A 12,445-nucleotide genomic window follows, 5' to 3' on the forward strand; every position below is an offset into this window, starting at 1 on the left:
AGGTGTGGGCCAGGGGTGCTCTGGTGAACCAGTCACCCTCTCCCAGTGAGCATGTCTCCAACTCAGGCAGCCCCAGGAAAGGGCACAGTCTGTGGCTACGAGTGATCACAACAACCTCCAAAACGAACAATAATAGCTAGCCTATTAAAGCATGTCCTATGCACAAGGCTCAGCCAAGCACAACCCATGTAGGATCGAATTTAATTATCCCAGGCAACCCAATCAGGTATTGATATCCCCATTTTACAGCTAAGAAAACCGAGGCTCTAAAATTAAACAACTTGCTTGAGACCACACGGTGGCAGAGCCTGTGTGCCAGGCTGCCTGGAGATTGTTCCTCTCACCACTGTGCTCTCCTGTCTCATGGGAATGGAGTGAAGCTGATTCTGAGCCCACACGGAGGTTTAAACAGGAGGTTTCATCAGTGCCAGTGACTGAGCAAGGCTACCAGCAGCCACAGAGGGATTCCCCTCCACAGGGGCTCCAGGTGGAAAAACAAACAGGAGGGAATGGGCCACTCCTTGCCTATCCCTCCCAACCTCCCCAATCCAACCCACTTTCCTTTCCCACACGTATTCCAGCCACCCTCCCACCACCCTCTGCTGTATACCAGAAAGGAAGAGAGAGATTTTTGAGCGTGTACAACAGAGCAGTTTGTTTTTGTCATCCAATTAATCTTCATTCCAGCCTGCTGAAGCTAGGCATCATTCTTTCCATTTTATAGATGGAGAAGCTGAGGCCCCAAGAAGACAAGTGATTTATACAAGCTCACTTTGTTGGCCGAAAAGCCCACCCTGATCTCGAGCCTGTACTTGGTCTGCCATACCATGAAAGCAAAGAAACCCTCAGAAGTAGCAGAAACAACCGGAAGCTTGAGAGGAGGGCTGAGAAGGAGGAGGGGATGGCCAGGGAGGGAGAGGTGTGCCACCCTCTGATAGAGCTCAACCCCAGACCTCCCCTGCTCGGACTAGCTGGTCAGCCCCCTGACAAAGGGAAAGTGGACACCAGCCCTCCAGCAGACAGGTATCTGCAGGGCAAGCCACCCATCGCCAGCCTCCTGTGTAGTGCACTTAGCACAAAGCATCAGGAAATGCTAGACTTCCGGATGCCACCAGCTCAGCCTCCTGGGAGCTCGGATTGCACTCGAGCTGTCCACCAGGCTCCCTAGCAGCTCACCTTGCCACCAGCCTGAGGTTCCCACGGCCAAGGAGCTGGGTTGGGCTGCATAACTTCTCTTTAGGGAGACGCCTTGCCTGGAGCCACCACCCAGACCACAGGCACTGATGCACCCACCTGCCGCCTCTCCCTGTAAAAACAGAGGCGGGCAGGAGCAGGCCTATTGCATAGGACTTGAGAAACCTCGAGAAGGTGCCCATAGCTGTGGAGCCGAGTGGCCCTGGGTTAAATCCCAGTGCCTCCTCCGGGCAGCCAGGTGACCTTGGGCAAACTATAATGCCTTGCTAAGCCTTAGCATATACATTTGTAAAAAGGTGTCAACAATACCTCTTCCATGGCTTAGGTGGAATCAGAAATTTACACAAGCATCTATCCCAATGCCTGAAACATAGTAGGGACTCCTTACGTTAGAGCTCTGGATTTTTATTACAATACTAAATGTCTCCAAGATTCATGCAGTTGGAAAGAAGAGCTCCAGAATAATTCCAAATGATGGAGCAACAAAAGCCACTGATTGATATGTTCTCAGTGACTAAGAACCAAGGATGGTTATTTAGTCTGGAAGTAAGAGGACGGTGATGTCAGGAGAAGAAAGAGGACAGATCCATGTTAGGTGATATTCTTGGACCACATTGTGTGTGTGTGTGTGTGTGTGTGTGTGTGTGTGTGCGCGCACGCACAAATGGGAAGGGGACATACACTCAGTAGACTAAAATTTAGTCCCCACCCTCAAGGCATTTACAGAGAACTGAAATACCAAACAGCAACAGCAAGAATAACAAAACTCAAAATGTCAAAATCAATGTTTGTGAGATGTGTAGAGACAGGAGAATTCACTTCCGGCTTGGGTGGGGTCCTAAGTGGCACACCGTGCTTCCCAGAGGAGGTTTGAATATGATTTCAACAGTGGGGGTTGGAGAGAGGGCAAAGAGGATTGTTGAGAAAAGCCACAAGAGAGGAGAAATCAGAGTGTGCTCAGTGAATCTCGGGTAATATGGAAAAAATACCAAGTATCAGAACATGCTTACTATTTACCTCTATGTGGTGGGATTGACTTATATTTTTCTTGTACCTTCCTGAATACTCTAAATTCTCTAAAAGGAGCATGGATGATTTTTACATGCAGGAAAGTCATTATTTTTAAAAATAAGCATCAAGAGCAAAATCAGAAAAAGGTAGTTCCTTTGAGGCTAAAAACAAGGAAGCGAGAATTTTTAAAACCCCGGGGCAGGTGGCAATAGAGAAAGGAGCGGGTGTCCAGCTGGGGCTTCAGTCTCAGCACTAATGACATTTTGGGCCAGATCATTCCCTGTCCTGTGCTGGTGGCATCCTGGACTCTACCCACTAGATGTCCCTTCACCCTGTCCCCCAAAATGTCTCCAGAAATTTGCCCAATGTCCCCTATGGGGAAAATGGTCCCTGGATGAGAACCGCTCCTTTAAGCCCTGGAATCTTTGATGTGAAGGAAACGTCATCCTTCTGTAGCTGCCTACATGTACAAAGGATGGAATCCCTTCATTGTGTCTTTGCTCTCCTAAATGCTTCTTTTTTTCATCCAGCCCCAGCCCAGTTCAGGAGACAGAAAGCCTGAACTGAGGTCTCAAGTCTTAACATGACTGTGGGTGAGTCGAATGGCCAATCGGTGCCTCCGTTTACCTCTCCGTAAAATGAGAGGTAGACTAGGGGAGCTCTAAGATGCCATGAGCCAATGCCAATGCCTTATTTTATACGTGAAGAAAGTGACGTTTGGAAATGTTTTGCTCCAGATGACATACCTAACCATTGGCAGAGCCGTTGCTAACAGCCAAGTCTCCCGACCCCCTTCGCCCCATGCTCCTCCTTCCATGTCCTCTGTGCATTACCAATATTGCTTCCTTGTGCCAAAAAAGAAAGACGGAGAGTGACTAAGCCAGGTCCCTTCTATGCACCACTGAGTGAGCGAGGCCGCAGAGAAACCTCCTCTCCTTTAGTAACAACAGCAGCAATGACATGACTTTCTGAATGTGCCAAAGCAACACGCAGAAACACAGGACTAATTGGCTCTTTCAAGACAGCACAGAGTCTGGGGGTGATGAATTGCGCGCTACTCAATGGGGCTGCTGTGACAGAGGGCTGCAAATGCCACGCTGGGGATGTGTTAATGAAGGCTCTGCATGCACAACATGAGAGGCAATTATTCTGTTCTCCCTGGCACGGGCTCCTCCCGGCAGGACAGCTGCCGATAGGGTTGGAAGGCGTTCAGCAGAAAGTTCGGCGACGAAGCCAGATGGAGAAGGAGGAGGACTTGCTGTCTGGACCAGCCATCGTCAAACAGACGGAGTGCTTGTCCATCTGCGCTGCCCTTCTCCTGGAGGACGTGCAGAGGAGGCAGCACGGAGGGAGGACGGGGAGGAGGCTCAGGTGGCAGAAGGAAAGAGGTCCGGGCCACTGCTGGCCTGCCCAGCAGCCTCCATCTCTGGTCGTTCTGCAGCCTGTGGGGTTGCTGTCCACCCTGGCCTGGATGTACCTACCCGAGGGGTGCCAGGAGCCGCTCCAGGACAAAACACGGCTGGGCAGGGAGGCCGGTCAGTTTGCAGGTGGACTGCATGGCAGCTGCTTCCAGGGCGGAGGTTCTTCCAAGTGCTAGAAGGGGGGAGGGGGTTGTCATCTTTCTCTGCTGCCCCACTGGTGGAATCGTCCAGGCAAATCTGGTCCCCACCCCACCCAGGTGAAGTCGGGTTAAAAATAACATCCAGAGCAGCTGCGGAGACCAGCTGAGTCACGAGGGTTCAGAGGAAGTAGGTCCCACACATTTCCCAGGGTGATGTGAGGGGCAGGAGCAGGTTATGGAGTCTGTGGATGGGCATGTGACCCCCGGGTATTAGCAGCAGCCTCTCCCTCCCCTACCTGCTGGCATTCCCAGGCCAGGACAGATCGTTCTGTTTCACTGTGTTCCTGTCACATGCTGCCGCCTCTGTGAGTCAGGAAGGCCTGCCTGGCTTAGCATATGTGACTTAGCATTGGCCACATGCCTCCCCTCTTTATTTCTTTTCCTTTTTTGCGGGGGGCGGGGGGAGAAGGACAGAGGGAGAGGGAGAGAGGGAATCGCAAGCAGCCTCCATGCCCATGCAGAGCCTGACGCAGGGCTCGAACTCACGACTGTGAGATCATGACCTGAGCCAAAATCAAGAGTTGGACACTCAACCGACTAAGCCACCCAGGCACCCCTCCTGTCTCTGTTTCTAACCAAGCTTCAGAAGATGGCTGTACCACCGAACAACCCCACCAGGAAATCACTGTCTCTAACTCTGGTAATTGTCATTCTAGAGAAGATCATCCTGGGCTAGTGACCTCTTTGGAAGAGTAGGACAGATGGCACAGGCTGGTGGAGGTGAGGTTTGCAGGAAGCGAGAGAAAGGAGCCTTCTGGGGGCAGCGTCTCGTAATGGAAGGATTTAGGGGGGTTGGAAGCTGAATTATCGTTGAGATGAGTTGGCCACAGTCCTGGCAAGAACTTGGGCGAAAATAATGGGAACACCATGCAGGTCTCTCCTCCTGCAGACCTGCAGAGCTCAGGCCTGGGGCTGGGAGTTAACCAGCTAGGCCCCAGCGAATGCAGGTGCAGAGAGAAGACAGCCCCCAGGGGCTGGGGGGCTCTCCAACAGATGTTCCTGTCACTGAACTAACCCCAAACCGCTTGGTGCATCATGCAGGACCCTCTGCTGCTCGGGACCTTCTTACCTCCCACCCCCCACCCCCATGTCCCCACTGAGTGGACATTGGAGCCCAGCACACAGGGGGTTTCAGACTTCACATGTATCAGAATGCCTGATGGAAAGATTGTCAAAGTCACAGCCTCCAGGCTCTATTCCCTGAGGTTCTGATCCAGTAAACCGGGGCAGGACTCAGGACACCGCATTTTTATCAAGCATCCTGGGAAATCCCCAGGCAGGTGGTTTCCGGACTCCACTGTGAGAATCCTGGTTCCATGGCTAGGAACTCAGACTCTGAAGTCAGACCAGAATCCAAATCCCAGCTCTGCTGCTCACAGCTATAGGACCTCCGAGCCTCAGCTTCCTCCTCCATAAAATGGGAAGATGACAATACCTTCTTTGTGTCGAAGGATTAAATGAGATGGTTGATACAAAGGTTCAACAGACTTCCTGGAAAGCAGTGAGCACTTAATAGATATTAGCCCTTCTTGCTGGTGGCCTCCTGGCTCTTCCCTGCCCCCCACACCTCCCTCCCACACAGGTGCTCAATGTACAATGACATGTTTGTGGCTGTGACTCAAAGCTGTCCTCTTCTTTAGGGGAAATGATGCAGGGCCTGTGGGGGTGACCTGTTCCCTGTTTAGGGAACTGTGTCTTTTTGACACCCCTGAGGGAGGACCCCACTTTTCCACCTCAAGGGTGAATTTCAATCCTGCGTTTGGTCATTTCCCCACGGCACAAAGAAACAAAAGACTCTCTCCGAGCACCCCCAACCAGCCAGAATGTTGGAAAAGCCTCTTTTTTGACAGCTTGATGTCTTTTTTGGCTTTGAAAAGAAAACAGAAGTCAGCTTGTGAATAGTACCACGACTGCACGAGGAGCCCAAGGGAGCGGGTGTGGGCTGGGCAGAGCCAGCGCTGATGCAGGAAACAGGGGAAGGATGAGGCTCCCTGCACGGAGGCTGTTGGCCCTGAGCCTTCTCCTCGCCCTCCTGGGCCCCCCTAGCCAAGTGGACCCCCAAGGGCACAGCCAGGTCTCCCCTCCCCACTGCTGGCTGTGCTCACACCTCCTTCTTCTCTCTGGCCGCTCCTTGTGGCCACACCTCAGGGGCCAATCTTCTGTGCTTTTCTTTTCCTCCCAGGCTGCTCACACCTTGCGCAAGGTGAGCCAAGGTCCAGAGACAGCAGCTTGTACACAGGCCGGGACACAGTAGGCCTCTGCAGCAGCCAGGCCCAGAGGCAGGGCTCAGCAGGCCGAGGGCTCTGAAGCTGGCAGTTCTAGAGGAGGACCATTTCCTCAAGGATCAGGGCATCTGGAAAGGTCGCTCTAGACAGGGCAGGGGCCAGAGCAACGGAGGAAGGTGGGCTGGCTCACCAAGCCTGCTCAGAATTACCCCCTGGCAGCCAGACCACACCCAAGTTTTCTGCCGCTTCTGAGTCTCCGGTGAGGTCTAAGCTGTGAGGCCTGCGTGTGGCGATGACCCCGCGGCCTAGAAGCCACCGTCCCGTCTGACGTTTGAAATTGTACCATTGGAGGGCGCTGGCTCCTGTGGGCTTTGGGTCCCACTTACCTTCTCATGATAACACCATAAACTCCTGTATACAGTAAGCACTTACTAGTTGAAAGCTAAAAGCAGAAGCAGTAAGTAGTGGTCCTCATTCATCTTTAACACTTTAGTATTACTGAACTTACAGTTCTGCGCCAAGAACACTTTTGAAAACAGACAAAAGAAGACAGGCTTTTGTTCAACAGGGAGGAAGAATCCTGCTAGAGAGCCCGCTAACCCGTGTGGGCAAAGTCAGCCACACGTCCTGTGCCTCGGTTTCCCTCCCGATATAGTACTTATACTGGTTCTCTTGTCCTCTAGCTCTTGAAACTTTTCTTTCTTTTTTTTTTTTTTTTAAGACAAAATGAGGTAATAGCTTTCTGTGGGTCCTGGAAGCATATTCACCCTTAGACGTAAGTGCAAGGGAGTGAGACTCAGCACAGGTGGTCAGCACACCGATTCTGCCATCGGCTCCACAGCCTGTGGACACAGAGGAGGGCAGCGTGTGAAGACCACCGGCTACACATGGCAAGGGGCAAGGAGGCCCTGTCCAGACTCTATGTCCTGCTTGCAAGTCCTAACTCCTGCCAGTGACTGAGGTCATCCGCCACCTGCAAAGCTGAAAGAGAAGTCACAGAGGGAGGCGTCTCGTGGCAGTGTGGTGGGCAGCTAGGGGCACAGGCTCTCGGGGCACAGCGTTCTGGGGTCAGGTCTCCACTCCACCCCTAACCAGCAGGGTGACCTAGGGCAAGCCCCTTACTACCTCTGAGCCTCTGGAAGATGGGGATCCTAACTGGCTGTGGCCCGGTTTCAAGGAAGGCCTGCACGGACAGCGTTTAGCTCAGTGCCTGACTGTGTCCCTGGGAGGAAAAAACCATAATGCTCCTGAAAGGCTTTCAAGAGAAGAGATTTGGTTTCTCAGCATTTCGTGGGGAACAATGAGAAGTTCCTGGTGGGGAGGGTGGGGGGGAGAGCTGACATTTGCCCTGAAGGAAGCAAGGGAGAGTTTCTTCTTTGAAGAAGGGCTGCTCTCAGTGTTTTCTTTTCTTGCACCCTCGGGGTTGGGGAAGTGGATGAAGCAGCTGCCCAGTTTCCCGGGACAGTCCAGGGGTCCTGTCATCGCTGGTCCCTCAGGGCGGAGTGCTCTTCCCATCCCTGGGCTGACTCACGTCCACAGAGCAGGCGCTGTGCCCCGGAGACAGCTGCCCTTTCGAAGAAAACCCCCTCCTGGTGCAGGGAGAAGGGAAATAGAAACTCACTTGACCTTTACCTAGAAACTCCCTGCTTACGATGTGATGAGTTATTTAATGCCTCTCTCCCCTCTAGGCTCTTGAAGGTCACTTTGTTCACCCCCTTAGTGCCCCGGGCAGCAGGTGCTCCAGTAAATGGATGGATGGATCAATAGCCAGATGGATGGATGGGGAATTATGAGGCCACCTTGTCCTGAGCACCTCACAGGCCAGCTGAGACGTCAAGATTCACCTGACGCAATTCGCAAGTGCAGAAAACAACCTTTGCTTGAGTTTCAAATTGAGAGTATGGTGTTAGAGCACAGTGCTTTGGGGAGGCCAGTGAGAATGAGGCTCACAGACCTCCAGCTTCAGGGAGTGCAGGTTCTAGCTGCTGGGTTCTAAAATCCACTGCTGCTGAGGCCACGTTGCCCCGGGCAGCAGGGGTAACTTGGCAGGCCCGTCCCTGGAGACACAGACTCCTCTGACTGCTAAGGACCCCCCAGCAGCCTAGCCAGGCCTTCCTTAACCTGCACGCCAGTCTAGGATGCTTTTGCACCACCTGACTTCCCTCAGTCCTTCACTCGGGGTGAGACTCACACAGAGGTCAGACAGCGCTCCGAACCTCTCTGGCTCCCTCTCCTTCTCTCATGTAGGGATTTCTCCAAGGAAAACCCTAGCATGGCCAGTCCTGTCTTGGCGTCTGTTTATCAGAGGACCCAGACGAACATAGCCTTAGAAGTTTAACGTGTTCTGTGGGCCAGGGAGTCAGAACAGGCTTAATGAGGAGGCAGCACACCGTAGACTTGGCTAGCAGAATGCAGACGGCTGGGAGGGCAGATTCCTGGTTCGGGCAGCGGGGGCACAGGCTGCGGTGCCAGCCCTCTGGGGACAGAGGCCGTGTCTGCCTCATTCACTGTCAACCTCCTGAACGTAACACAGCACCAGGCTCATAGTGGTCCCTCACTGAACTGTTGAATCAATGAATGAACAGACTCCTTCTCCCTCCTCTTAGCACCGCAATCCCTTGTGCTTACCTATGTTCTAGAAGCCATCACATTAAAAGAAATTTTTTTTAAGGTTTATTCATTTTTCAGAGACAGAGTGTGAGGGGGGAGGAGGAGACAGAGAGGGAGACACAGAATCGGAAGCAGGCTTCAGGCTCTGAGCTGTCAGCACAGAATCTGATGTGGGCTGGAACTCACGGACCATGAGATCATGACCTGAGGGGAAGTCAGATGCTCGACCGATTGAGCCACCCAGGCGCCCTGAAGCCATCACATTTTACATTATAGAAATAGTTACTCATTTATGTCTGTCCCTAGGCAGTTTGCTTCTTGAAGGCAAGGAGGTCTTATTCTCGAGCCCCACAGACCTGGCTTACAGTTGGTGTCCAAAGAAGGAATTAATAGGGTAAAAACCCATGACTGAGGGAGAAGTTGGTCTTGAGGTTACTGCTCAATTAGTTACCGTATGTGAGAGGCAGCTTCTGGTTAAGGGGGGCGGGGGGGCGGACACTCCTGAGTGCTGGTCAGGGCGTCTCCGTGTGTAAAGTGTTCCGAGGAAGATCTGGCGGCATCCTGACACCAAGGTCAGCTCCTTTCATCCCAGCTAACGTTCTGTGGTCTCAAGAGGATCGTCTGTTGAGGGTCTCTCATATTTTTCCAAGTCCCACCAGACACATGATTTTGTGGGAGCCATACAACTCCATGGCATGGAGAAGTTAGCTATTATTCTCAATTTGACAGCCTGTGGTTTTAAGCTGCCCTCACCCACCAACACTTCTGCAGGCAACAACACCCCAGTTTTGCTTTGAGGAACACCCTTCTCCCAACAGATTGTCCTGAGGGCCTGTCTACCAAAGTGTCCCACCCTTTCCTGCCCAAGGGGTGTTCACATGACTTGAGTAAGGCCATCAGAGGCGCTTTTTAGAATTTGAATCTTGTGCGGTGAGACACAGGGATTCATAACAGTTGAGGCATAACTACGTGACCCAGAAATTCTACTTCCCCTTGTATCTGATTCCTAGACAGCCTCCCATCCCTTCACTCATGAGAACCTAGTTTCTGAAGATGCTCCGAGCTGACAAGTAGCTACAGGGATGGGTAACAGGGAGGAAATCCGCCCCCAGCCCCTCTGGAGGGAAAGTTGGGAGTCTAGAGTTCTCAGCTGGAGACCCCAACCATTTCTGGGCCCCTGGGCTCTCTATACCCCGGTGTCCTGGCCATTCCACATTTACTAAGCACCTGGCAGGAACACCAAGATGGAAAGGACACCGTTCTGCCCTCCAGGGATTCTGCACAGGCGCCTCACACACCCGGCAGAGCCCCTCTGCTTCCAGCCAGGGCTGTGCAGGACAGTGCCCAGCAAGCCAACAGCATCCCATCTTGCCTTTTCGGTTCCTGCCCCAGGGCTCCCTTGGGCCACAGGGGCCTGCTGGGTCTACAAGAGAGTATGCAGAAGTTCATTCCCCCAGGGAGCCCACCACCAGTGGGGGACAGAGCCAGGGGGTAAATGCAGCAGCCTCCCTCCCTTAAGGAGTTAATTCTGGCTGGCCTTCTGAAGACTTCCCCAGTGTTTCCTTGGGAAGCTGAGCCCCCATTTCCTACAGAGGCCACCTGGACAACACATCCTCCGTGGGCTTTTCCTTCTTCCCCATGTTACATTCACCATCCTTTACTCCTAGGGTCACTTTTCACACAAATTACCCACACCCAGGTCCTTATTCAGGCTCTATTTGGGGGAAATCTAAGATAGGCTCCTCATCTATTATCAGGATATCAGTCCTGAAATCAAGATAAGAGCGGGGAGCACAGAGGAGGAAGCAACAGCCACGTGGGGACAAGGAGGGCTCCCAAGAGTGGTGACATTTGGTCTGAGTCTTGAAGGATGAGGACGCATTGGCCTCAAACAATGGGTAGAAGGCATTCATCCCAGGCAGGGGCCAGCCCATGCAGAGACCGTAGACAGGGAACGTGAGGAAACTTCAAATATTTCAACCTGCTGGTGTCCAGTATCCGTGCAGGTGGGGCCCGAGCCGGGAAGGGGCCACACACAGACCAGTGGTGAGGGCCCAAGGGGGGAACGGACAAGAACCATCCATGGAGTGGCCACGGGTACAGGAGCGCCTGCAGCCAGGTCCAGCGAGTCCGCCGAGGCTCCCAGAGCTGGCAGGAGACGCCGCAGTGCTGGTGGTAGGTAGCCTGGCTCCTACTACAGGGCACAGGGAAGCCTCGCCCACTTCCTGGCAGTGATAAAGAGGTGGCGGATGGCCGTGACTTGAACCTCGGAGGCAGGTTCATCTTGCAAAACCCTCCTAGGAAATCACCCCAACGCCCCTTCCACCAGCAAGCCCCTGTGGCAGCTCAGGCTTCTTCCTTCACCCACACACCCCCCCCCCCCAACCCCCGGCCAGCCACGCCCACCTGGCCACCCTCCCCCACCTGCCACCTGCCACCTTCCACCTGCTGCCTCACCGCCACAGAGGGCTCCTTGGAAGGCACCTCTTCCCTGAAAAAGAACAATCTCCAGTGCTCTTTTCCCCAAAGGACACCTACCCTGATGCCCGACAGCACTTCCTGATGTTTATATGGTTCTTAAGATAGCACAGAGGGGCCCAGGCAGGTTTTTTAATTGCCTCTTTGTCTTCTGCTTTAGGGAGCGAGAAGGATCCCCAGGGGCTTGTTATCTGGAGAGGTCGCCCTGCTCCAGGAGATGAGGGATCCGCCAAGGAGGGATTGGGAGGAGTGGCCGCGGTCTCCCTTTCCCTCTCTTGCCAACCCGGAGCTGGGACTCGATCCACCTTTGAAGGGAGTCCTGGTGCCACTCTGCCTCCGGGCTCAGTGACAGCCGGTGTTACCTCCACTGTCAGCCCCACGGGAAGACACAGACAGGCTGCCTGAGGCACCACAGCCCAGCCTGACAGGTTCCCACACAGGCAACCTCACCTCGGAGCAAAATCTCGAACAATCTTCCCCTACCGAGATCTTACAGACAGCAAGGGGTGGAAGGGTCCCTTAGGCCCTGTGAACCCAGGACAGCAAGTTGAATGTTCCCATAACTGGGGGTGCTATGGTTCCAGTAATTAGGGAGAGAGGAGGTACGCGTGTGAGTGGAGTATGCGCGAGGAAAGAGGAAAGGCTGGAGTCAGAAGATGACGCCAGAGGCATTTGCTGCGCGCTGTGTCCGGGACCTGGTGCTTTACCTAGACTTTCTCACCAACGCTGTGATGAGATAGGTACTGCTGGTGCCATTATTTGTGGAGGTCCTCCCACCCTTTCTCCCTCCCTTCCTTCCTTCCTTCCTTCCTTCCTTCCTTCCTTCTTTCTTCATTCATTCATTCATTCACTCATCACTCCTTGAACCCCCACAGGAAAGTTGTCCCCAAACTATGGCCCAGATGCCCAGCAAGAATGGCCCTGATCTGGCCTAAGTCTCCAATAAAGAGAATTTCCGCTCGCTGTGCTCAGCGGATGTGACCTCAGTTGCCCGGTGCCCCACACGCACATGCAGAGCATCTCTGTCCCCCATCTGTGCCCTCCTGGCCCAGCCCCTCGGCTCCTCATGGCCTCCTGGGCTCCTCCTCCCATGCAGGCTCTCAAGCCTGGCCCCTGCTCACCCAGCACCCCTGTCAGCTCCTACCGCACCTGCCAGGCCGGCTCTCCGTAGTGGGAGAAAGGGGGCCAGCACACATCCCCTGCTTCAGCCAGCCGGGCTGCCCAGCAGAGTCAAGGGCAAGTGGGAAGTTACCGAGGGCTGCGGCCTCTGGCTCAGCCCTGCACCCAGCTTGCGTCCCTGAGGGCA

Source organism: Panthera pardus, unplaced genomic scaffold, assembly GCF_024362965.1.
Source record: "Panthera pardus isolate Hobbes unplaced genomic scaffold, ASM2436296v1 HiC_scaffold_22, whole genome shotgun sequence".
NCBI classification, from domain to species: domain Eukaryota; kingdom Metazoa; phylum Chordata; class Mammalia; order Carnivora; family Felidae; genus Panthera; species Panthera pardus.